General features: G+C 32.6%; 1 protein-coding gene across 6 annotated transcripts in view; it reads left to right on the top strand.

Annotated features, from left to right (window-relative positions):
- Positions 1-1195: 1195 nt before the first annotated feature.
- Positions 1196-27500, top strand: part of LOC144979524 (uncharacterized) — a 60396-nt gene continuing 34091 nt past the window's right edge. The window contains exons 1-2 of one of the 6 annotated variants that reach the window (XM_078926224.1): positions 1196-1288; positions 2435-2635. The gene's annotated coding sequence lies outside the window, so the exon portion shown is untranslated. Of the gene's footprint in view, positions 1289-1387; positions 1592-1809; positions 2636-27500 lie in introns of those variants that run through there. The other 5 variants (XM_078926222.1, XM_078926221.1, XM_078926223.1 and 2 more) reach the window with 5 other exon arrangements.

A 27500-nucleotide genomic window follows, 5' to 3' on the forward strand; every position in this document is an offset into this window, starting at 1 on the left:
TTTTGACTCTGAATGATGTTTTGAAAATTTCCAACTGAATCAAATTGTCTTTTATAACGTGTATATATTCATTCTTGTCATTCACGTTTATATACTAAATTTCCTTTTCCATGAATAAAATTTATCTATTTGTTCATTTATTTATTCATTGTGATTTTTGTTTACTTAAATTTTTTATACAACGCTTCATAATATAATATCAATATTCAGATAAAACTCTCTCTCTCTCTCTCTCTCTCTCTCTCTCTCTCTCTCTCTCTCTCTCTCTCTCTCTCTCTCTCTGTGTATATATATATATATATATATATATATATATATATCAATATATCTATCTATTCATCTATTTGTCTATCTATCTATCTATCTATCTATCTATCTATCTATCTATCTATCTATCTATCTATCTATCTATCTATCTATCTATCTATCTATCTATCTATCTATCTATCTATCTATCTATCTATCTATCTCACTCACACACACACACACACACACAAACATACACACACGTACTAAAACATAGAGCAGCAATTCAAACGGTACTCAAATGCAAATCGTATTAGCCTCTTTACCCCCTCGCCGTTCTCTCGTCCATTCAAACATAATAACATCATCTCTCTCACTCTTTCACCACCACTCACACCACCACAACCTTCAACAACAGCAACAACAACGGCAAAGTCAACAACAATAACAACAACAACAAAAACAGGACAACAGCAATAGCAATAACAAGACTAATGCATTCACTTCCTTTCTCTAAATCGTTGAAAACGTCGCCATTACTGTCACCGTCCCCTCTCGCCAAGCATCCAACCAATCACAACACGATAACATCGCTTTTCTCCCCTAATGCGTCATATCTCAACTCTGATTGGTCCACACGCGTCGCATTCAAACTCTCGTCGACGACACAGTGGGCGGGGCTTACACGACTCGCCGTGTCGCGACAAACCTCGTTGTTTACAATGAATATTGATAAGAGGGCTGGACTTTTAGTAAATTACACGCTGTCAATATTGTGTAGCCAACGACTGCTCGCTGTCTTGGCAAACGGGACTCTTTAGAAAACTACATTCTTCTCTATTTTCCTATCTCCCCCCCCTCCCCATCCCCCTCCTTCATCTCCTTACTCTCCCTCCCACTCACCCCTACCCCTTCTCAATCCAAAGCATTTTACACGGTGATGACAGACAGAAAACGGTGGGTAGATTTTGGGATTTGATTCTCGGGGTGTAAGGACAGGACAGGACAGCGAACGACAACAACGACGACGACGACGCACCAAGTTAGAATAACACGAGGATACTTAGCGAGTGCTTTTTTTTTTCTCTCTCTCTCTCTCTCTCTTCTCTCTCTCTCTCTTTATCCCCTCGTCTTTTCTTCTCAGACGAGAAAGGCCAATCTGCTGTTCTGTGCTGTCATCTCTGATATAATACTATGATAATATAACCTGTCACACACACGGAAACGCCATTGTTTGCTGTGCTGCTTCTGATGTAAACGTTATAATATTAGACTATAAATCCACCCAATTCGTTTCTATATATAAATATATAAAGGATGTTTCAATTCACAAAGTGACGTGAGTGTTAGTTAGATGTTTGCTATCAATATAACACCTTTTCACACACAAAAAAAATATTTTAAAAAAAACAAAAAAACAAAACAAAACACACACACTTACGCGCACACACATTATTTTTTTAAAATACATCATCGAACACACATGAGCGATTTTTCATACTTTTGATTTCTTTGTCGCCATTATTTTTAATCATTATCGTTATTATCAATTTGTATTGTCAGTGATGGGATTTGAACGCTGTTTCATTCAGGATCAATGGACAATGTAACGAGTAATGACTTACTACGCAAATCGGGTTAGAACACAATACATAGCTTGTAACAGATTACATTATATATTATAATACAGTGTGTATATCTCATATTATATTATATATTTTAAAACATGATCCCCATATAAGATTACAGGGGTTTATTTCAAACCATTAACAAATCTGCTGTTGTTATTGTAATCCATAATGAGATTATTAACCTTTTCACATTTCATTCTAAGATTAACAGTGTGTGATTGTGTGTGATTGTGAATGAATCCAAGGATCAAAGCCGTGATTTGACGTGATTAATCATGTTTCTAGATGTTTATATTATTATAAATTTTACGAATTATTTTATGTCCACACAATAGTCAGGATTAGCGAGAGTACGCGGGGGTCAGTGACACGAACTTTCAGATATTTAAAAAAATTCAATAGGTGGGTAATTCATTCTACATTGTAATTCCATCAAACCAGACAGAATCATCTGTAGTCTGTGATTTCATTATAGAATTCACAAACGAACACACAGACAAAATTAAAGTACGCACATTAGGATTCACTCACACTACAATTATTGGTTGTTCATTTAGCAGGAAGGAAAAGAAGAAGGAGAAAGAAACTATAATTATTATGAAATCAGACATTATTATGACTGCACGTGAATAAAGAAATGTGATTTGTAATATTATACGCCTACAACATGGAACAATTTTGATTATTATTCAAACTCGATGACGTCATCTATTCCCAACTCCCTGCGTGAGTGTGAGTACTTCATCCTGTCTTTGCTGGTGAGTTCTTTATTCCTCAATGTTTCTTTAATTTTTATTATTTAATTTTTATATTGTTGGTTTTTAATAGAATTTGTTTCACTGAATAGAAATATTTTATTTTGTGATAAAATATCATTTATTCATTTATTAAATGTATTTATCATTTATTTATTTAATGTATTTATCATTTACTTATTTATATATTTATTTATTTATTTATTTATTTATTTATTTATTTATTTATTTATTTATTTATTTATTTATTTATTTATTTATTTATTTATTTATTCAATCATTTATTTATTTATTTATTCCTTTATTTATTTATTATTTATTTATTTATTTATTTATTTATTTATTTATTTATTTATTTATTTATTTATTTATTTATTTATTTATTTATTCCTTTATTTATTTATTTATTTTTTAATATAATAATTTATTTATTTATTCATTTATCTATCTATATATTTATTCATTATTTACTTTAATAATGTTTTTCCACTAAATCATGTATTCCTCCACCTACCTACATTACGTTGTGAAAAAACTTCTCATCATCAGTCATCAAGTCATTGTGAATTATGAATACTAATTCCCACTTATAGATAGAATGCGCTTGGCTAAGAAGCTCACAACATTGCCATCCGGAAGTATAACGGAACAACACACAAAATTATGTGTATCCATGAACGTTTATAGTCGGGTTAATACAGTTTAGTGAGCATTACTCATAAACGCGGATGGCAAAAACAATAACAAAGACCTGAGTGACGTCATCTTTGTTCTATCTATACCGCTTGGAACAATTTGGAACAGACACACCAGTGTGCAAGGTACACAGTTTGAAAAGTAATCGATGTAAAAATAAAAATTGAAAAACAAACAAACAAAAACAACAAAACTTTGAGATTTTCTATAGATAGAACGAAGATGACGTCACTCAGGCCTTTGTTATTGTTTATGCCATCCGCGTTTATGAGTAACTCTCACTAAACTGTATTAATCAGACTATAAACGTTGAAGGTGACACATAGTTTTGTGTGATGGTCCGTTTTATTTCCGGATGGCAATGTTGTGAGTTTCTTAGCCAAGCGCACAGCATCTTTATATTTAACTATACAACATAATTGCTTATTCAACCCAGACAAAATAAGTAAAATTAAATTCTTTATTTAGTATTCTCGATCACTCTATGTGATTCAAATTAATTCCCCTCAAACGACGTGTACATATATGCAGGTCTGACGTCCGAACGTAGTTATGGGCCTAGTTTAACATTGTTGTAATGGACAATATTTTGTAACATTTTTTTAGATTTCCATAAGAACGATGAGCACACATAAGAACTTGGATTATCAGACCTGCAAATAAAAGCACATCGCCCTCAAACATAAAATTGAATTTTCCAGTAAAATGTATTCAGATTTGTATGTATTTTATATTATCGTGTCAAAAAGTTATGAAAACGAGCTTTGCAGCGTTCCTATAATTAAGTTGTTGTCATGTTTGTTTTTTAAAAAGAAAAACAACCAAAGAAACATAAAAGAAAATAGAAGAAAAATATAAAATCAAACAAGAACGAACCAAACCAAAAAAAAAAAAAAAAAAAAAATAAATAAAGGAAAAGAAAGATGATAATAAATACATAAAACAAACCTAAACAAAACTAAACAACAAAACACACAAAACAAAAATAAAAACAAAGAAAGAAAAATTTACCACATTAAACAGACGAATTAAGAAATTTATGAAAATCATCTAAATATATAAAATTTTATCTCCCTGATTTGAATTGACGGTTCCTCACTGTGACTTGTTGCTATGCCTGTCAAGCTATTGACATGGATGCCTTTTCAACTATTATCTTATAGTATGAGCCTTCAGTTCTTCAATCAACATACAGTCCATACACGATTGAAAATTACGTCAGTTGTCGTATCGTTTATGAAAACTAGTCGAATAAACATTTAATTTGTTTTATTCTTGTCTAAAAAAAATAAAAAATAAAATATATTTTGGCTCTGAAATCAAACCGCTGACCGTGAACCGAAAACCCATAGCCACCGTATTAAGTGCTTGCCTATCACCCGGAGTAAACAATCCACAGATCCTGAGCATCACTCACAATTTTAACACAGATGATTGGGGAAAAATGCATCGTGTCGTCAGGTTTTGCGATGCAATTCCTTTTTCAGTGTGTCAAAATATTATGAGAAATACTCACTAACTGGGCCTGACCTATTTGTGTTTTTGACATATACTCAGGGTATCTCAGGCCTTTTCATACAGGAAATAAATAGTCAAAGGGACGAAACGGGGTAAATGGTAAGAAATATTCTGATAGGTTAATGCTTAGTAACGGGCGAGCCATCAATTAATCAGTAGATATTTGACCAATCAAAACATAGAATTTGTTATTCAACTTTACACGTGCTCGGACAAACATAGTTGTTTGTTTATAAACAATTACGTGAATGAAATCGACCTCTCTCTGATCATTGTTATTGTTTTTGTCCGGCAAATGGATGATTAGTTATCACACGTTTTTCTCGATCAGATTATAAACGTTTAAGTTTCCACATAGTTTTCTGTGTTTGTTATAGATAGTGTGCGCTTGGCTTAGAAGTTCACAAAATTTGCCATCCGGAAGTATAACGGACCAACACACAAAACTATGTGTAACCTTAAACGTTTATAGTCTGGTTGATACAGTTTAGAGATAATTACTCAGAAACGCGGATGGTAAAAAACAATAACAAAGTCCAGAGTGACGTCAACGTCATTCTATCTATATTAATCAAGCATTAGAACAGTGGGTATTTTACTAAGACACATACCATCCATAATAGATCATGTGCAGTTTGCTTTGGCAACCAATCACAGCCATTGTTTCAGTATGACGACTGTCCGAGAGGCGTGGTTATCTAAGTGTCTATTATGAGTCGTGATCAAGTCGTTCATTGGCACCAAAATAGATACCAAAAGTAAGAAAAGCTCTCTTCTAAAATCCAAAATGTCGAATCAATTCGACATGACAGATTGTTGTTTGCTAATTTTGTTGTGGATTACAAATAAATGAATAAATAAATGAATATATAAATAGATAATACATAAATTAATCAACTACTTTATTGATAAATAGATCAATAAATAGATAAGTAAATAAACTAAGAGATAGATAAATAATAAATAAATAAATAAATAAACTATTAGATAAATAAATAAATAGATAAGTAAAGATATAAATAAATAAATAAATAAGTAAATAAATAAATAAATAAATAAACGAATAAATATAATAATCAATTAATACATTTTTAAAAAGATGTCATTACAAGTGTGCGGTTGAGTAAAAATACCCACGTATTCTGCAAGGCCAAACTAGCCAAATGAACACACCAAAATAATGTGTAATTATTCTTCATTGTTTGTCAGAGAGGGAGTTTTGGTAAGAACTTGTCACCCAAGTGGCGGTCTAAACAAATAATATCAAAGAGCCAAGTGACGTCATCTTCATTATTCATTTCTAACTTATAGATAGAACGAAGTTGACGTCACTCAATTCTTTGTTATTGTTTTTAACCAGCCATTTTTATGAGTAGTTCTCACGAAATTGTGTTAATCAGACTATGAACGTTCAAGGTTACACATAGATTTGTGTGTTGTTAATTTATGTATTTGATTCCTGATTCATTTATACTTTTATTATTTAAGTATTTCTTTATTTATTAAACTTTTTTATTTATTCATTCGGTTTTTTAGTCAATTATTTATTTATTTTTTTATTTATTATTTATTTATTTATTTACTGGATAATTTATCTAGTTGTTGATTAATTAATTTATTTATTTGATAAGTTATAAATGAATTAATCTATTAATTCATGAAACTATTTATTTGGTTATTTAGGTATTTATTTTTTTATGTATGTATTTATTTATTTATGTATTTATTTATCTATTTAATCAATCATTAATTTTAGTGTTTATTGTTGAGTCATGAATACATCAAATTAATTGATTTATTTATTTGCTATTCATTTATGTCTATAATTCAATTAAAGGTGCTCATTCATTCATTTATTTATGTTTTCTTTGGTTTATATAATATGTATCCCTTTTTTATCTCTCAATTTATTTATTTATTTATTTTCTATATATATATATGTATTTATTTATTTACAGAACTGTTTATTTGTCTATTTTTTTCATTAATTCATTAAGTCATTCATTCATCCATTAATTTATTCTATATTTTTCTTTATATATCTATTTATTTAATTATTTATTTAATTATTCATACATTTTCTTACTTGTTTATTTATTTATTTATTTATTTATTTATTTATTTATTTATTTATTTATTTATTTATTTATTTATTTATTTATTTATTTATTTACTTACTGATTTGTTTATAACCAGGTATTTAGTTATCTATTTTATTCAATTAATTAATTAATTAATTAATTAATTAATTAATTAATTAATTAATTAATTATATTAATTATTAATTAATTAATTAATTCATTTATTCATTCATTCATTCATTCATTCATTTATTTATTCTTTAATTTGTTTATACATCTACTTAATTTATTATTTATTCAATGATTCATTTTTTTTATTTGTTTGTTTATTTATTTATTTATTTATTCATTCATTTTTCATTTATTGGTTAATTAATTAATTTAATTAAATAATTATTCTGTTTGTGCTTTGTTCTGTTTTTGTACATAATGATTGTTTCAATTACCTGCTATTATTTATACTATTATTATTATATTATCATTATTGATATTACAATTATTATTGTCTTTATAATTTTGGATTGCTATCAAAATCTTCATCATTAATTATTATTATTATTTTATTATTATTATTATATATTATTATTATTATTATTATTATTATTATTATATTATTATTATTATTATTATTATTATTATTATTATTATTATTATTATTATTATTATTATTATTATTATTATTATTATTATTATTATCATTATTATTATTATTATTATTATTATTATTATTATTATTATTATTATTATTATTATTATTATTATTATTATTATTATTATTATTATTATTATCATATATTATTATTATTATTATATTATTATTATTATTATTATTATTATTATTATTATTATTATTATTATTATTATCATCATCATCATCATTATTATTATTATTATTATTATTATTATTATTATTATATTATTATTATTATTATTATTATTATTATTATTATTATATTATTATTATATTATTATTATTATTATTATTATTATTATTATTATTATTATTATTATTATTATTATATATTATTATTATTATTATTATTATTATTATTATTATTATTATTATTATTATTATTATTATTATTATTATTATTATTATTATTATTATTATTATTATTATTATTATTATTATTATTATTATTATTATTTTATTATTATTATTATTACTATTATTATTATTTTTATCGTTATCATACTACACAGGTGTTACTATCGCTGGTATGTGTCTAAGTAAAATACCCACTGTATCCTACCGCTTGATCAATAAAACCAACACAGAAAACTCTATGTGTAAATTTAAACGTTTATAATATTATCGAGAAAATCGTGTGATAACTAGTCACCCATTTGGCGGTTTAACAACAACAACAATGAACAGAGAAAGGTCGATTTTATTCGTGTTATTGTTTATAAACAACTTACGTTGTTTTCCGAGCACGTGTGAAGGTGTGTCACAAAATTCATGTTCTGATTGGTCAAAAACTATTGGTTAAATTTAAGGACAACTTAGACGAAAACAGAATTTCTTAGGCCTGACTGTTTCTACGAGTGTGCGAAAATCCCAAATCACACATTTCACACCATTTCATGCGTACTCAATGTCGAGATGACTGTGGAGATAAAGGGAGTAAATCTGACTCATGAATGAACAACACAAATTAAACGACGTTTCGGCCCTTGGCCTTTATCAAGTAAACACATAATACATATATATTTATATTAGATTGTCATAATAATATAGGCGAAAATTTGTAAATGTGTGTGTGCGTGTGTGTGTGTGTGTGTGTGTTTGTGTGCAATGGAAGAGAGAGAGAGAGAGAGAGAGAGAGAGAGAGAGAGAGAGAGAGAGAGAGAGAGAGAGAGAGGTAAAAACTATATCTATATATATTTCAAGAATATGGTAGGGATATGACTGTCCCGTGTGATTCCACACATGTAATATATACGATTCTTTCATTTCTTTGTATTTATTAAACGAATTATCTTTATCGCGCCAAATAACACTACGAGCTTGCGAGTATACGATTCTTTCATTTCTTTGTATTTATTAAACGAATTATCTTTATCGCGCCAAATAACACTACGAGCTTGCGAGTATACGATTCTTTCATTTCTTTGTATCTATTAAACGAGTTATCTTTATCGGGCCAAATAACACTACGAGCTTGCGAGTATACGATTCTTTCATTTCTTTGTATTACGAGTTATCTTTATCGGGCCAAATAACACTACGAGCTTGCGAGTATGTGTCATTGCACGATAAAAATATAACGAGTTTAATAACTACAAAGATATGAAAGAATACGTTTATTCCACCCATCAAAGTACGATTATTAGATATTTTGTAACCATATGGTACTGTATAAGTACTTCTATTCACCATATAATTTGTATCTTTCTCCATCTGCTTGAATAACAATTTGACCCAAATCTAAAAACGTTGGATTTGTATTCATGCGCACCAAAAGATTATTTATAATTACCAATCAGCTGTATTTTTACACCTTATTTAATTACACACCAATAAAATGTGTGAAAATATTCTTCAATCGTTGAATCAAATTTTTATTCAACGCCTTCAAAGGTCAATTAGGCAGCAGGGAATTAATTCAGTTAATTCTAGTATTCTTTTTTATTATTATTAATTTATTTATTTTAAAATCTTTTATCTATCATAGTCTTAGATGATCGAAAATGGGCATATCCTAGGAATTCCCTACGTTCATTTTTAATAATTGAGCTTTATATAGCGCAATATCCACTAAATGTGCTCAAAGCGCTTTACAAGGTGTAACTGACCAACAGCAACATATAACATATAGGACGGGACGTAACGCCTGATAGGCGATATTACACTTTTTAGGACAAAGACAACTCTTTTAACGGCCAGGTACTCATTTTACACCTGAGTACGGTGAGAGAATGTGAGTAAAGAGCCTTTTTCAAGGACTCAACTATGCGCCGAGCGCTCGAACCCAGGACCTTCCGACCCGAAAGCGAGTGTCATACCACTAGACCACCTAGCCGCATTTTCCCTATTTTTGTCAAACTCTTTGATGTCGATTGCATACAAGACCCTCTCCGTAATGCGGATGTCCTCGTTGCTATTTCTACCAAATCAATACATCAAAACATCTTCGTTTGTCCAGTTTTGTTCACTATGGGCAGACAACTCTCGTTCACAAACCATCAATGCATGGTTAGTGCACTAGTTTTTGTGTGTGTGTTTTTGTTTTCTTTATCATTATCTTCCATGATCCGAAGTGATTATTGTGATTACAATAGAAAATAGTTAACACGTAAGAATTCCTTTTGGTGCCTGTTCCTATTTTTGTCCGTTCCTTTGATGTCCATTGTACAAAAAGAACATCCCCATATATCGTCTCTATCTCCCAATTAAAGCAAAGATCGATATATCGGGATATCTAAAGTTTGTCTGATGATTTTGTTCACTAAGCGCAGACAACTCTCGTGTACTTTTATCAATGCATAGCTGATAATATACCAGTAGTCTTTCTTACTTTTATCTCCCCTTACAAAAGATAACAATAGAAAAGAGCTCATCTGCAGTACTCTGGTAAAAAACCCGTATTTAAAAATTTGGCCAGAAAACTCGTCCTTCAAATATCGATCGATTTAAATGATCTTCATCTTGGCAAAAACTCTCAAACCTAGGACTTTGCGAAGTCCCAGGTTTGAGAGTTTTTGCCAAGATGAGGGTCATTTAAATCGATCGATATTTGAAGGACGAGTTTTCTGGCCAAATTTTCAAATATGGGTTTTGCGCCAGAGTAGGACAGAAATGTGGGAGAATTCTTTTTTTTTTCTGCCTTTATAAATCCTTTGATGTGTCTTGTAGAAAAGACCCTACCCGCAATCCTCCTCTTTCTGATCTACCCATAGAGGTAAGATCGATACGCTAAGACTTCTAGGAGAGTTTGTCCAGTTTTGTACACTTCTAGGGACAGACAACTCTCGTGTACAAATCATCAATGCATGACAAGGAGGCGACTATTTCTTCTTTTTTTTTTCTAGACTTTAGTTTGTCGTCATAATCCTGGTGTAATGATTATGTTTTTAGTAATTTTGGTATATTTTGTATTTGTTGTTTTATTTTTATTATTTATATATTTTTTGCTGTTTGTTTGTTGTTTTGTTTTTTTTTTTTTTGTGTGTATTTTTTTTTTTTTGGGGGGGGGGGGGTTATTTTTTCTTTCTATTTTTAGTTTTTGTTTCTTTTTGTTTTGTTTTTAATAATGCCGTGAGAATGAAATCCACAGCTTGGGTCGGGAGAGGAAAAAGTTTGATGTACCTGTTGACTCGTGGTATAACTTTGCGATATAGACTAGCATCCTGTCCAAAAGATAGTAAGCAATTGATATTGCCGGTTTCACGCTATAGAATTCCGAAATAAACTCCGGCACCATGAGTCTGATGGATATGAAGGACGAGCTTTTTAAATTTTCTTTTCTATTTTTTTTTTAATGCAGTGAAAAATTTAAAAATTCAATTTTTATAAATCATTTATATACAATAAAGTCAAGTCACTTTCCAACGTCTAACGAAATAGTGAAAATGGAGAGGCTTCTTATGGAAACAAAACAGACCACGGACGTTTCGGGTACAAACCCTTCGTCAGCACAACAATACACAAATAAACGTAGAAAACAAATAAAATATAAAGAAAAATAACTTGTATCGCCTGTACTCAATGGTGGTTGCAGTATGAATGAACTAACGAAAGAGTGAAAATGGAGAGGCTTCGTATGGAAACAAAAGCTAACGAAAGAGCCCCTACCGTTTTCTACTTCTCCAACGTCTGGAACACTCGGACACATAGTACCGTTTTGGGGTGACCGGTTACAAATTATTGATTAGAGATTAAATGGGTATTTGTGTTTATATCTTGAACTTATCTCAATTTTTGTTGCATTAATAATCAGTACCTCCATTTTGGGGTCCTGTTGTAGTTATAGAACAAAGCCAAAGCAGATTTGCAATTTATTTATTTATTTATTTATTTATTTATTCATTTATTTATTTATTTATTTATTATATTTATTTATTTATTATTTATTTATTTATTTATTTATTTATTTATTTATTTATCTGTTGATTAATTAATTAATCCATTAATTAATTAATCTAGTTATTATTTAATTTGTCATTTGGTTTATTTATTCAAATGTATTTGATTATTTATTATCTCTATATTTATATTTATTTTTGTTTTCATTTATCTTGTATTATTTATTCATGTATCTTTTGTTTGTTTGTTTATTTCTTATCTATTTATCTATTTATTCATATATCTATTTGTATACAGTGTTTCCAAAAATAGATCATGCTAAGTTAGACGAAACTCTAATCAATAACCACAATTTCCGACAAAAATCGATTTATTTATACAAGCCCATTCAATTTACCATATCGATATATATTATATATAATACATAACACATAAATAGAATAAATATATGATCTATGACGCCATTGTGTATCGGTTTTGTCAATATCGTATCAATAACAATAATCTATCGGACTGGATATCGATCTGTTCTCGATTTGTTTAAAACTGACATTAACAATACCGATATATCAGAGTATCGTTTGTATTGTGGAATCGACGAATAATCGACGATGCGATCTTTCAGTGTTCAGAATTCCCAAGTTGCCCAGTTTTTTGTAGCAACTTGTATTGCCTAAGGCTAGGTGTAAACTCGGCAATTTTCATCACCCACATATTTCGGGTTTTATTTCTTTTCTGTTTTTTTTTTTGTTGTTGTTTTTTTGTTTTTCGTTTGTTTGTTTTGTTTTTTTTTTTTTGTTATTTTTTGTTGCTTACAAAAACAAAACAAAACAGAACAACAACAGTGCGGCTTTGTGGTCTAGTGGTATAACACTCGCTTTCGGATCGGAAGGTCCTGGGTTCGAGCCTCGCGCTCGGCGCATAGTTGAATCCTTGGAAAAGGCTCTTTACTCACATTCTCTCACCGTACTCAGGTGTAAAATTAAATGAATACCTGGCCGTTAACAGCGTTGTCTTTGTCCGAAAAATTGTAATATCGCCTAACAGGCGGCATGTCCCGTCCTACATGTTAACTGTTGCTGTTGACCAGGGACCCCTTGTAAAGCGCTTTGAGCACATTTAGTGGATATTGCGCTATATAAAGCTCAAAAGCTCAAAAGCGCAACAACATCATGGGCTAATCGTTGTAGTGGAAATCTTTTTTTAAAAAATGACCAAAAATACCGTCCATTACAACAACCATGTTAAACTATAGGCCCATGTTTTTCAAAGATGATGTTATGCTGTAATCAACGTGCACACAATAGCAGGTCTTATAACCGAACGCAATTATAGGCTTAATCTTATATTATTGGCGTAATGAAAAATACGGTGGATTGATTTTAAGAATACATATATAAAATTAAAAAAAATAAAAATCCCTTTATTCATCTCCAAGGGGAAATTTGTCTTTAGGGTCTATTCCAAGGGAAGACTGGAATAACCCAGGCGTCAGCCGCAGAGCAGCGCCGCAAAGTGAGCTAGGGCTAGGCGACTTGCTCAAGGCCACACAACGCAGCGGCGGGTGGTGATCGAACTCATTACCTTTCGGGTACGAAGCAAAGACCTTACCGCTGAACCACGCTGCCCTCTATATATTCATTACAACAATGGACCCATCGAAATTTGGGTTATCAGACCTGCAATTTAAGTTACCTTGGATGCTTAAATCAAATTTCATGTTTAAGATACATAAATTTAAAAAAAAAAACAAAAAAACCGAGGAGAGCCTGAAATGTTAATCTTGAATAATATTTTTTTTAAATATCTTAATTAAAAGTGAGGAGAGTCCAAACGTTTGATCTTTAAAAAATATTTGTTTTAAAAATCTTAAAACTGATAAGAGCTAGAATTTTTAATCTTAAAAAAATATATTTAAAAAAAATTTAATTAAAACTAAAGAGAGCCAGAACTTTTAATCCTTAAAAAATATTAAAAAAAAAAATCTTAATTAAAAATGAGGAGAGCCTGAACTTTAATCTTAAAAAAATATTTTCAAAAATAATCTTAATTAAAGCTGAGCCAAAACTTTTATTCTTAAACAAAACAATATTTTTTTTAAAATTCTGAATTAAAACTGAGGAGAGCCAGACTTTATAATCTTTAAAAGTATCTACCCCATTCCCCCCCCCCCCCCCCCCCTCCCCCCCCCCCAAGAAAAGAATTCTATTTTTCTAAATTGGCATTTCTTACCTATAATCATTACGACTCTCCAGTCTTCATCAAGTTCACAGACCTGCCTAACTATGGCCGAAAAATCCGTAGAATTTCGGAATTTTGGCTTCAATTTGAGAACTTCATGAGCATCTCGAAGTCATTAAAACTCATTGAAAATAAAAAGTGATGCCAAACTACACAATTTTAAGGATTTTGAAGTGTGTTATTTAAACCTCGTGATGATAAATTGATGATTTTTATAATTAACTATAGTGACTAAAATTTTTATCTCCCCCCCTGTCATGGTCTCAAGTGAGTAAAGAGCTACTCGACTATGCATTAAGATATATGTAGAATGAGGCCCCAGAATTTACTAGTTACTATAAATGAAAAACAATTAACGATTTGTTTACAATGAAATAAAAATAATGATGAAATTTAATTAAAAGAGATAAACAGTGATCGTGGCAGTTACAAATAGAGATATGAATATTTTACGTAACTTATGATAATATGTCAGGTTCATAAGTTTACGTTTCCAGGCAGTTGATGGGCTTGGATGATCTATTCCTCTGATAACAGGATTGGACTCGTAAAATTCCGCTTCCAGGCAATTGGAAAGAGGTTATAGTGTAGTACAGCGGGCTTGGGTTTGATCCTTGAAGATTATACAATCAAAGTTAAAAGCTCCGGCGTCTTAATGGTGTAGATATAATATCTACAAAGTCCCAAAAGATAAAAATCTTCCAGTATATATATAGGAATAGAGCGACTGGCCGTCCGGCATAGATTGTGGAGAGAAAGTGAGTGTAGAGTGTTAGACCTATCAGCTTTTATAATAAGTGGCTACGTGACAGAATGTAGAACGAAAGTATTCACTAATTAGAAATTAATTCGAGGGAAGGCTATAAAGGAAAGACGATCTAATATTAGAAGGTAAAGTTTATCTAAGCCTACCGAAATATAACTGGAGTGAGATGAATTCAGTTCTTAATAAAATAAAATTTAATAAGATAATTGTGAACAATCTTTACTGTGACACCCCCCACCCACGTTTAAAATATACTCTTTAACCATTATGGGAAAGATAGATTTTACAAACGGAAGTAAATTTACTATCATGATACTCTAGCATTAATCCATTGTTATGATTTGTGCTACAATTAAATTATTTATTAACTAGACATGGAAATGTTTATATTTAACGTAGGTATATGAATGGGCGACAATAACAATGAAAGATTGTGATTACAAATCATTGTGATGAACAACATGATGGCAATGTGATTACAAATCATTGTGATAAACAATAGTGATGGTAATGAAGCATGATTTAAGTCGATGATATGAAGGTAATTTTCTGAATGAAATGAATGAAAATGTAAATGGAATATTGACATTTCAATTATTAATCATAAATGAGTTAAAATTCATAACAATAATAGATAAAGAGAAGATTTCCCAAATCATGAATGGGTATGGTATATATATCCAAACAATACTCAATGTTACATTAAGTTGGGTCATCATGTTTACAAATAAAATTATCGAAATTGTGCGTTCTGATTTGGCATAGTTTGCGAGGTAACTAACAGTATGCATGGGAGGTTAAGTTATACCCTTCTCATGTGTTTATACTAATCGAGAAAGTAGGTCGGCGTGAATATTTTCACAGCCTGGTATGTGAGAGATACTGAAAGTGTAATTTTGCAAAAATAGACTCCACCTTAGTACTCTACTATTATTCATTTTGTTATTTCTTATGTACGTGAGTGGTTTATGGTCCGTTTCGACCACAAACTCTTTTAGCAGTAGATATCTGCTGAATGTCTTTAAAGCAAAGACGATGGCTAGTCCTTCACGCTCTATTACAGAGTATCGTGATTCTCTGTCCAATAATTTTCTGCTTGCATATAAGCAAGGCATTAGAGTTCCCTCATGCTCCTGTAATAGTACACCTGCGATGCCCTTATCAGACGCGTCAGTTCTTACAACAAATTCTTTTGATATGTCGGGTAATTTAAGAATTGGTTCTGAACAGAGTAATGCCTTTAATTGGTTTAAAGCTATTCTGACACGCTTCTGTCCAAACAATTTTGTTCGGTGACCCATTCTTTGTCAGATTTGTTAGCGGTGTCGCGATGTGCGCGAAGTTGTAAATGTATTTCCTGTAAAAATTTAGGAGCCCAAGTACTTTGCGTACTTCTTTTTTTGTCTTAGGTGGTTGCAATTGTGCGATTTTTGTTTGTTTTTCTGTCTCGGGTGTCTGTGTCCCATGACCAACGGTATGATTGATCCTGCATTTGAGGCTTCGATATTAGTAAACATAGGTTGCGACACTGTGTCTCTATCAAAATACTTTTTTAGCATATTTGCATGGAATGTCTTTGTTGTGTTGTAAATTTTAATCTCGTAATTAACATTAGATTTTACTGCTGTTATTTTGAATGGTCCTTTCCATGTAGCTAAAAGTTTACTCGAGTCATCGGGTAAGAGTATTAGTACTTTGTCACCAATCTCAAATTTTCTTGACTTGCTTTTGCGATCAGAGTATTCCTTGTATTTCTCTGCTTTTTTAGTGACGGATTCCTGTGCTAGCTTACATGTGTCCTCTATTCTGTCTTTCAGGTTTCTTACATATTCGTAAGCAAACATAATTTCGTTATTGTCCTCCTCATTCCCTTTACAAATGTCGGCTACTATATTGATCGGGCCGCGAGGTGATCGTCCATACATCAACTCAAATGGGGAGTAGCCTGTAGATTCTTGGGGTATTTCTCTATATGCAAATAGGATTGCTGGTAAGTATCTGTCCCAATCATCTGGTTTTTCTGCTGACACTTTTCTTAACATATTCTTTAGAGTGCCATTAAATCTTTCACAAAGACCATTTGCTTGGGGGTGGTAGGGAGTTGTGAATGAGTGTTGGATTCCCATGAGTTTCATGGTTTCATGCATCATATGTGATGTAAATTGGGGTCCATTGTCCGACAGTATCTCATTTGGTATGCCTATTCTGGTAAAAATTGTCATCAATGCTTCAGCTATGTGATCCGATGTAGTTGATTTCAATGCTATCGCTTCTGGCCACCTGGTTGCGTAATCGACTAGTGTTAGTATGTGTGTATGGTTTCTATCTGATTTTGTTAAAGGGCCTATAATGTCAATTGCAACTTTTTGAAAAACTTTTTCAATAACTGGGGTTGTCTCTAATGGCAATCTCGGTATTCTGCCTTTTGCGACTCTTCTTTGGCATGTGTCACACGATTTCACATATTCTCGGACGTCTTTAGTAATTCCAGGCCATGTGAAATTCTCGGATATTCTCTTCAATGTGGAAGAGCTCCCAAGATGTCCAGAAGTTATTGAATCGTGCGCTATTCCAAGGATTTTGTTTCTGTAAATACTCGGCGTGACCAGTTGTTTAGCTATTTTGTTTCTTTTCCTATGTAACCTGAACAGAATATCTTTTTCAATGATGTATTCAACTTTTGATTTCGTCCCTTTGTTTGTGATATTGAAATATGAAGTTAAAGTCGGGTCCTTTTTCTGTTCTTCAATGAACGTGTTCCTGTCAAATTGTTGTGGTTCTAGAGAAATAGTCATTGGCTTCTCTGTTGTCTTAGTCATCTTTCTTGTTTCTGCTAGACAAGCTGTTTCTTGGGTTAATGACCATTCTTTTACATCTGTTGGGTTGTCTTTAAGACCTTTTATATTGCCAACAATAACATCAGCGACGGGGTTGGGAAGTATACAGCATTCCACTATTCCTGTATAGTATGGGGTTTCTATGTACACGTTAGCTGTTTCAAAGGTTTCGACTGTGCCACTGAATGTGATGCATTGTACCGTTTTTCCAGTTTTGTCTTCGTCATTGATCAAAGATGCTTTTATTCCTACTGTACTGCATCCTGTGTCTCTCAATATTTTGCAATCAGTTCCATTAGCTTTGCCTTCACAAAAAAATAGCGATCCTGATTTGTGAGTTTGTGTTAAAAGTGACATACCTTTCACGCAATACACATTTATATTTTCTCCTGACATTATTCGTGTCTGATTATTTACACTGGTTTGGAGTGATGCATTTGCAGTTTCTTTCGGATATCCCACGATTTTGTAACATTTGTCTGCTGTGTGGCCTTTCATTCCACAATATTGACATTTAATTATAGGTTTGTTGGTTTTCTTATACTCAGTATTATTGTCAGTGCTATTTTTGTTTTGTTTTGATAGGGTCGGCTATGGTCTCTATTGAACTGTTTGTTCCATGGTTTGTTACTATGATCATCTTGTTTCACTTGCGTGTTCCGAGTGATTGATCGGCTCGTTCTATTTGAGTACTGAACTTTAGGTGTACCTGGACTCTGAGCAGCGGCAGCGTAGTATGGTTCCTTCAATGTTCTGCTAAGGGGTGTCAATGGATGTGCGCTGTTAAAGTTTTCTGCGTAGATTTTTAATTTGTCCAAGTTTTCCGGCTTTCTCTCTTTAAAGAATGCGACTAAATCTGGGTTGCAAGCTTGATAGATTCGATTCTTCAGCGTGAGATAGTAAAGGCCTGCAAAGTCGTCTTGTTTTACGTTTGCCAACTCAAGCCACCGATTTAGAAATTGAGTAATTCGGTTCACGAATGTATTAAAGTCTTCTCCACTTTCCGGTTTTGCAGTGTGAAACCTTTCCTGGTAACCATCTTCCGTTAATCTAAATCTTTTTAGTAGAGCGTCTTTAATTTTACCATAGTCATCTGCATCTTCAGTTGTTAAGGTATAGAAAACTTTTAGCGGTTCTCCGGATAAGCAGTTAATCAAGGCTGTGGCCCATTTGCTTTCTGGCCAACGATAACCTTTAGCCTGAACTTCGAATCGGTGTAAGAAGGATTCTAGACAGTCTGAGCGTTCATCGTATGTTGGCATGCGTGGAAGTTTCACGAAAAATTCATCACTATTATTATGTTTTCTTTCATGACCGGTTTTTGTTTTTTCAATTTCCAGCATCATTTGGGTCCTTTTGGTTTCTTCTTCTGCTAAAGCTATTTGTCTTTTTAGTTCCCTTTCTTGGACTCTTTCTTCTCGTTCTTCTCTACGTATTCTTTCTTCGTGTTCTTTTTCTTCTCTACGAATTCTTTCTTCGTGTTCTTTTTCTTCTCTACGAATTCTTTCTTCATTTTCTTCTCTACGAATTCTTTCTTCGTGTTCTTTTTCTTCTTTACGAATTCTTTCTTCATTTTCTTCTCTACGAATTCTTTCTTCATGTTCTTTTTCTTCTTTACGAATTCTTTCTTCATTTTCTTCTCTACGAATTCTTTCTTCATGTTCTTTTTCTTCTTTTACTTTCTCTTCGCACCATGAAAATATTCTTTCCTGGGGTATTTCTAAGTCCTTTGCGAGACTTAAGTATCTTTTATATGCTTCCATATTGCAATAAATTAGTTACGATGTTTTATATATATTATATTGACAGGATACTGTTACTGACTGTTTTATTTATTTACACTTACTGGAATGAACTGTTCTATTTTTAGAAATCTCTCTCTCTTATTTCAACTTATTATGTATGTTGAATTTGATGCCTTTTATCGTTATATCTTATAAAGCAATGTGTCAATACAATGCGTAGTTATTATGACTTGTGTCAATAACAATGTGTCAATCGCGTGTACTCTAAACTATGTTACTACGAAAAATGTATCACCAATGTGTGTGACTCGTCGTTAGTTTGTGTACAATTATTCGCAATGACGCTAATATACTAGAGTGTGATAACAATAATAGGATGCCAAAATAATCCCAAGTTATCTATCACTAAATATAACACGACGGCTAGTAGACTCCTTTTATTATTATTTAGTTTTTAAAGACTCACTTTTCAGAACATAATATATAAGTGGTTTTCGGTAACAGTAATATGCCAAAAATGCATTTAAAACAAATCACTATGCAAAACAAATCACGATGTCTATAGTTACTATGTGATGCCCAACTCATGTAAAAGAGAATAATGAAGGATATATTTACCAACTCAGTTCGTGGCTGGGACCTCTCTCTTGTTCAATGGTTGTTCAACAATTGTAATTAGGCATTGAAGAGTGTTTAGCAGTGATGTCTGAAATACAAAACAATAAAATATCGTAAGATTTACAATAGTTCCAAAATGTGTTCACAACACTGAGTGATTGGATGATAGGTGAATGAATCGTTATGGAATGTAAACATATTGAAAACAATTCATGAATGAGGAAAACAACAAAATGAAATGAGTGATATAATAACAAAGTGGACAAGGAATGAATGAATGAATGAAAAACTGAGTGAATAGATGAATGAATGAATGGATAATGTATGAATGAAAGAATGAAGGGAGGAATAAATGTATGAATGATTGGATAAATGAGTGAATAAACGAATGAATGGATGAATGAATGAATGAATGAATAAATGAATGAACAATGAATGAATGAATAATTTATAAATGAATAAATGAATGACGGAATGAATCAATAAAATGCTATTCAATTTGAATGAAAGAATGAATGGATAAATTGCTATTCCATTTAAATGAAGAAATGAAAAGGAAAAAAAAATCAATCCTGTAAATAGGGAGTTCAATTAAAATATGATCAAGTGGGGCAATTAAGAGTTTTACAATTTAAACTTTAAAGTTAGATGAAATAGATATATGTAACTAAATAAATTCAATTCTTTATATGTGTCCCCTCCAAAATGTCATGGTCTCAAGTGAGTAAAGAGCTACTCGACTATGCATTAAGATATATGTAGAATGAGGCCCCAGAATTTACTAGTTACTATAAATGAAAAACAATTAACGATTTGTTTACAATGAAATAAAAATAATGATGAAATTTAATTAAAAGAGATAAACAGTGATCGTGGCAGTTACAAATAGAGATATGAATATTTTACGTAACTTATGATAATATGTCAGGTTCATAAGTTTACGTTTCCAGGCAGTTGATGGGCTTGGATGATCTATTCCTCTGATAACAGGATTGGACTCGTAAAATTCCGCTTCCAGGCAATTGGAAAGAGGTTATAGTGTAGTACAGCGGGCTTGGGTTTGATCCTTGAAGATTATACAATCAAAGTTAAAAGCTCCGGCGTCTTAATGGTGTAGATATAATATCTACAAAGTCCCAAAAGATAAAAATCTTCCAGTATATATATAGGAATAGAGCGACTGGCCGTCCGGCATAGATTGTGGAGAGAAAGTGAGTGTAGAGTGTTAGACCTATCAGCTTTTATAATAAGTGGCTACGTGACAGAATGTAGAACGAAAAGTATTCACTAATTAGAAATTAATTCGAGGGAAGGCTATAAAAGGAAAGACGATCTAATATTAGAAGGTAAAGTTTATCTAAGCCTACCGAAAAATAACTGGAGTGAGATGAATTCAGTTCTTAATAAAATAAAATTTAATAAGATAATTGTGAACAATCTTTACTGTGACACCCCCCCCCCCCAAAAAAAAAAAATTACTAATCTTAAAATTTTCATATGGGCAGATCTGAGTTCATTACGATATAACACCAGAATGACAATGTGGGTTACATATGTACACAATGGATGTGTAAATAAATGTCTTAATTCTGTAAACGTGATCGCGGGGATGCAATTAAAGTTATTTTTAGATGACGTTTTAATATTTAAAACAAAAACAAACTGTATTATATGAGTGAATCGGGTTGTTTTTGTCAGTCAAACACACAATGTCTTAATTGTCAACAGCAACTTTGTCATTTCATGTTATCTAACGATTAATTAATTAATTGATTATATTAATTAATTTATTTATTTAGTAATTTATTTATTTATCTATTTATTTATTTATTTATTTTTAATTTATATATTGATTATTTTGTCTATTGATTTTTATTCATCTTTCCATTGTTCATCGAATTTATTAATTTATCATGAATTATTCATTTATTTATCATATTTTTTCCCTATCAATTATCGATTAAAAAAAATTATCATGATTTTGAAAATCTATCTATCAAATTAAACACTTATTGAACATTCATCAAATGTATATATTTATTTATATTTATTTATTTATTTATTTATTTATTTATTTATTTATTTATTTATTTATTTATTTATTTATTTAGTCATTTATCTATTTAATTTAAAAAAATTCATTTATCTATTTATTCATTCAAATATTCACTTACATAATTCATTTATATAAGATAATTATTTACATAAAAAATACATCTATTGATTTATCACTATATTTATCCATTTCCTCATTTAATCCTCCATCCGTTTATCTATTTCTTTATTCATTCGTGAGTTCATTTTCTTAAGCTTAAGTTTGTACTTAATTTCTGATTGGATAAACAAAAGAACTTGAAGAAAAACAAAACAAAACAACTTTTGTCTTAACCCTCTCCTTACCACCTATTGGAAAATCGTCACATTTGTTACGATGCAACCGTCACTTTTCTCATCCAGATTTCATTTCTTTTTGCTATAGATAGCTGTAAAAACTTGACATTCTGTAATTGAATTCATATTGTCGAACAATAATATGTGTAGAATGAGCTTGTTGCTTTTCTGTTTGAGTAAGATGAGTATGTTCTTGTGTTTGGTGGGTGTGAAATTTTGTAAACATTTTGAAAATGGCTGGTAAGGAAAGGGTTAAAGACAACACAGTATAGGAGGTCGTTTGCGTTTGGCTAAGATTGAATCTCCTGTTTTAGAATATTTTGATTCAATGCTCAATTTTCTGCATCTACTTCATTCCTAAATTTTATTTGCTGTTGTCTGAATCTTTGGTAGTGGACACTAACCATTACGTGTTGTGTGTCGTTGATTGCCGCAATTGATGATGGTTTGTTGTAGTAAATGGCTGCGTGTTTGTTGAGACGTGGGAACCAATAGGATCCTGGTGGTAGTGGGGATGGGGATGGTGGTGGTGATGGTGGTTGTGGTGGTGGTGGTGGTGGGGATGGTGATGGTTGTGGTGGGGATGATGATGGTGGTGGTGGTGGTGTGTGTGGGATGATGAGGTGTGTGGATGTGTGGTGTATGGTGGTGGTCGTGGATGGTGATGTATGGTGTGTGGTGGGGTGGGGTGTGGTGGTGGTGGGTGGGGTGGTGTGGTGTGGTGTGTGTGGTGGTGTGTGTGTGGTGTGGTGATTGGTGGGTTGTGTGAGGGGTGGTGGTTGGTGGGGGTGGTTGGATGTGGTGTTGGTGATGGGTGATGTGTTGTGGTGTGTGAGTGGTGGTGGTTGTGTTGGTGCGATGGAGGTTGTGGTGTGTATGTGTGAGTTGGTGTGATGTGATGTAGAAAGTGGTGAAGGATGTAGAGCTGATGATGATGTTGGTGGTGATGTCGTTGATAGCTTGTAGTTGGGGTGGTGGTTGTGGCGGTGGTAGTGGTGGTGGTGGTAGTGGTGGTGGTGATAGCGGTGGTGGTGGTGGTGGTAGTAGTGGTGGTGGTGGTAGTGGTGTCGGTGGTAGTTGAGAGGCCGACGATGATGATGATACTAATTAATGACGGTGATTGCAGTTTGAACGGGTGGTGATGATGGTGGTGGCGGTTATTATAGTGGTGGAAAGTATTATGGTGGTAGTTGGTGGTTGCAGTGGTGTTGATGGGGGTAGTGAGTGGTGGTGGCTATGGTGGTTGTTGTGGTGATGGTGGTATTGATAGGGGTAGTGGTGATGGCTATGGTAGTGGTAGTTGTTGTAGTGATGGTAGTGGTGTTGATGGGGGTAGTGGTAGCGGTTGGGGTGGTTGTAGTAATGGTGGTAGTTGATGGAGGTAGTGGTGGTGGCTATGGTGGTGGTGGTGGTTGTAGTGGTGAATGTTGTGTTGATGGCTGTAGTGGTGGTGGCTATGGTAGTGGTAGTTGTTGTAGTGGTGGTAGTGGTGTTGATGGAGGTAGTGGTGGTGGTTGTAGTGGTGAATGTTGTGTTGATGACTGTAGTTGTGGTAGCTATGGTAGTGGTAGTTGTTGTAGTGGTGGTAGTGGTGTTGATGGAGGTAGTGGTGGTGGTTGTAGTGGTGTATGTTGTGTTGATGACTGTAGTTGTGGTAGCTATGGTAGTGGTAGTACTGGTGGTTGTCGTGGTGATGGTGGTATTGATAGGGGTAGTGGTGATGGCTATGGTAGTGGTAGTAGTTGTAGTGGTGATTGTAGTGGTGAATGTTGTGGTGGTGGTTGTGCTGGTGGTGGCTATGGTAGTGGTAGTTGTTGTAGTGGTGGTTGTAGTGGTGAATGGGTGTAGTGGTTGGATTGGTGAAGTCCTAAGTCGTTGTACGACCGAGTACCATCAACAACGATAATCGATATGACACTTAATATCGAGTGTGGCCATACAAATCAATGTATCACCCATGTTTTATAGTTATTGTTGTAGGACAAATCGATATCAATTTATCGAACAAACCCCTACACTCTGATGTAATGACAGGCCGCGATACGAGCCATAAGCCCATTCTCAGGAGAACTAAAGTGATTACAATTTTTGTTTGTCAGATAATGTCAATAAAAACCCCAAACAAACTGACATAATATGATATGAATGAATAGAAACATGAAATGAGTAACTTAATAATGTACAAAATAGTATATAAAAACATGTGAAAGAGTTAAAAAACATCATTAAATTAAAAAAAATTAATAAAAGCATATAAATTATAGATAAAAATTAGTAAACAAATAAATAAATAAATACATAAATAAATAAATAAATAAATAAATAAATAAATAAATAAATAAATAAAAATATAGTAAAAATAAGAATTAAAAGTTTAATGAAAAAATGCACAGATAAATAAAAAGTATATAAATATATAAATGAAAAACAATAGTTAAGATAAATAGATAAAAAAATAATTAATGAATTGTTAATTATTACCTAAATCGATATATAAATACGTTAATAAATCTATTTAGATATTGGAATCGTCACTTATGTAATCATGAGCCAGAGTCAAGCAAGTCGTTCAACTGTTACATTTGACTTTGATGAACGTCCATCCAAATACAATTTCAGTTATTCTTACATAACTTACTTGTTTATTCTTTTGAGTTTCCTTTGGAGCATAGGGCTCACACCACAGGTCCCTACCTGGGGCTGTTTTGGGCCACCTTCCGTGTTTCACCTTTTGTCATCTTGATATCTGCATCTATTGACTCATTCCTTTGAAAATTCATGTTGGAACACGTGGGTTCCTCCACAGATCTCCATCCTGGACAGTCTTGGGCTATATTCTTTGCTTCAGCACATATCATTTTGGTGTCTAAATCTATTGACTTATTCCCTTTTACTCCCTCTGATGGGCCCATGGCTTCTACCACAGATCTCCATCTCCGTCTTAGGCTACCTTCTTTGCTTCACCTCATGACATCTTGATATCTACATCAATTGATTTATTTCTTTTGAACCTCATCTGAAGCAAAGGGCTTCCACGACAAATCTCCACCAGGGACAGTCTTGAGCAACCTTCGTTGCTTCAGCACATATCATTTTGGTGTCTTCATCTATTGACTTATTTCTTTGAAAACTCATTTTGGAACACATGACTCCCCCCCCCCCCCACAAATCTCCACCAGGGACAGTCTTAACTTTCTTTGCTTTACCCTTGTCATTTTGGTGTCTACATCTATTGACTTATTCCATTTAACTACCTCTTGGATCAGGGCTTCTGCCACAGATCTCCATCTTGGACGGTCTTTGGCCACCTTCTCTGCTTCACCTCTTGTCATCTTGATATCTACAGCTATTGACTTATTTCTTTGAACCCCATCTAAAGCAAAGAGCTTCCACCACAAATCTCCACCAGGGACAGTCTTGAGCAATTCTCTTTGCTTCAGCACATGTCATTTTGGTGTCTATATCTATTGACTTACATCTTTGAACACTATCTGAAGCAAAGGACTTACACCACACATATCCACCAGGAACGGTCTTGAGCAACTCTCTTTGCTTCAGCACATGCCATTTTGGTGTCTACATCTATTGACTTATTCCTTTGAAAACTCCTCTCGGAGCCTAAGTTCTTCCACCACAGAGCCCCATCCTGGACAGTCTCGGACCATCTTTTTTGCTTCACCCCCATCTTATCTTGGCGTCTACATCCATTGACTTATTCCTTTGAATTCCCCTTAAAGCATAGCTAGGATTTCTACCACAGATCTCCACCATGGACGGTCTTGAGCCACCTTCTTTGACATCATTCAATATCATATTGATAGTCTTCAAATCGCTGTCCGAATTACGCCACCCGTTTGTTAATGGGCGACATCTATTATACTGGCCTTTATGGTTCAACTCCAATGCTTTACTTTTCCGTGATTTTTTCATCTTCCCTTCTCGTTATGTACCCAACACATTTCCGTTTCCTTGATTGTATTGACCATCTGTTTACATCGTTTCCATAAAGTGTCATTTTTGAGATCCCGTCAGATGTTCAGAAAGTCAGTGTCAGAAACAAGAGTTGATGAAGACTTGCAGTTATAGTTCCAAGTCTTAAAGTTACACCCCCCCCCCCTCCGTCCTCAAATAAAAATCAAAACAAAAACAAAACCGCAATATCCAGTAAATTTCCTCAAAGCGCTTTACAAGAGGTAGCAATCTTGTAGAATGCCAAATATGAAGTTATTACAATTTTCTATTTTTTATAAAGACATCTCTGTTACTGGCGTTTTAAAAAAAAATTTCACAAATAACAAACTATTTATGGACATTGAATAAAAACAGCAAGACCGAGAATATGGAATTGACCCTGAAGGAAAAGAATATAGTTGAAAAAAAAATTCTCTCTCCACATAATTTCGAATTCAAACAAAAATATAGAAAAAAAATGTGTCATGCTAAAGTTTTAATCAACCTTTATTTCTTAATACATTCCAAATGTACTCGGGCGATCTTGCATTGAGGCATTGCAATGACCCGACTATGCTTTTTAGAAAAAGCTAAAATTTATGCTAATTATTTGAATAGAGAATGTAACACACACCACTCTCGTTCAGCTCAATAAATAAATCTACTACATATTATTATTATTATCGTTATAACCCCGTCATTTCTCGCCGTGAACGTGACAACAACGAGATTATTATATTATTATAATATTTTATTAACCTGGTCACAATAACAAACAAACATCACAAAGGGGGGTAACAATGAAAATAAAATAGTGCACTTCTCCACCCCTCTGCTCGCCAGGACTGCCGAGACAGCGGTGACGAGAAAGCACTCGAGTCGTTGAAAAGGTTCCCGTATTTCTCATACACTGGCACAGTTTATTAAAAACCCATCCGGGTCCTTAACATACCGCCATGACACCTAGCGGACAATAGAACTCTGGGTAATTCCGA

Source organism: Berghia stephanieae, chromosome 9 (assembly GCF_034508935.2).
Source record: "Berghia stephanieae isolate SIO BIC M18660-M18661 chromosome 9, UCSD_Bste_1.3, whole genome shotgun sequence".
NCBI classification, from domain to species: domain Eukaryota; kingdom Metazoa; phylum Mollusca; class Gastropoda; order Nudibranchia; family Aeolidiidae; genus Berghia; species Berghia stephanieae.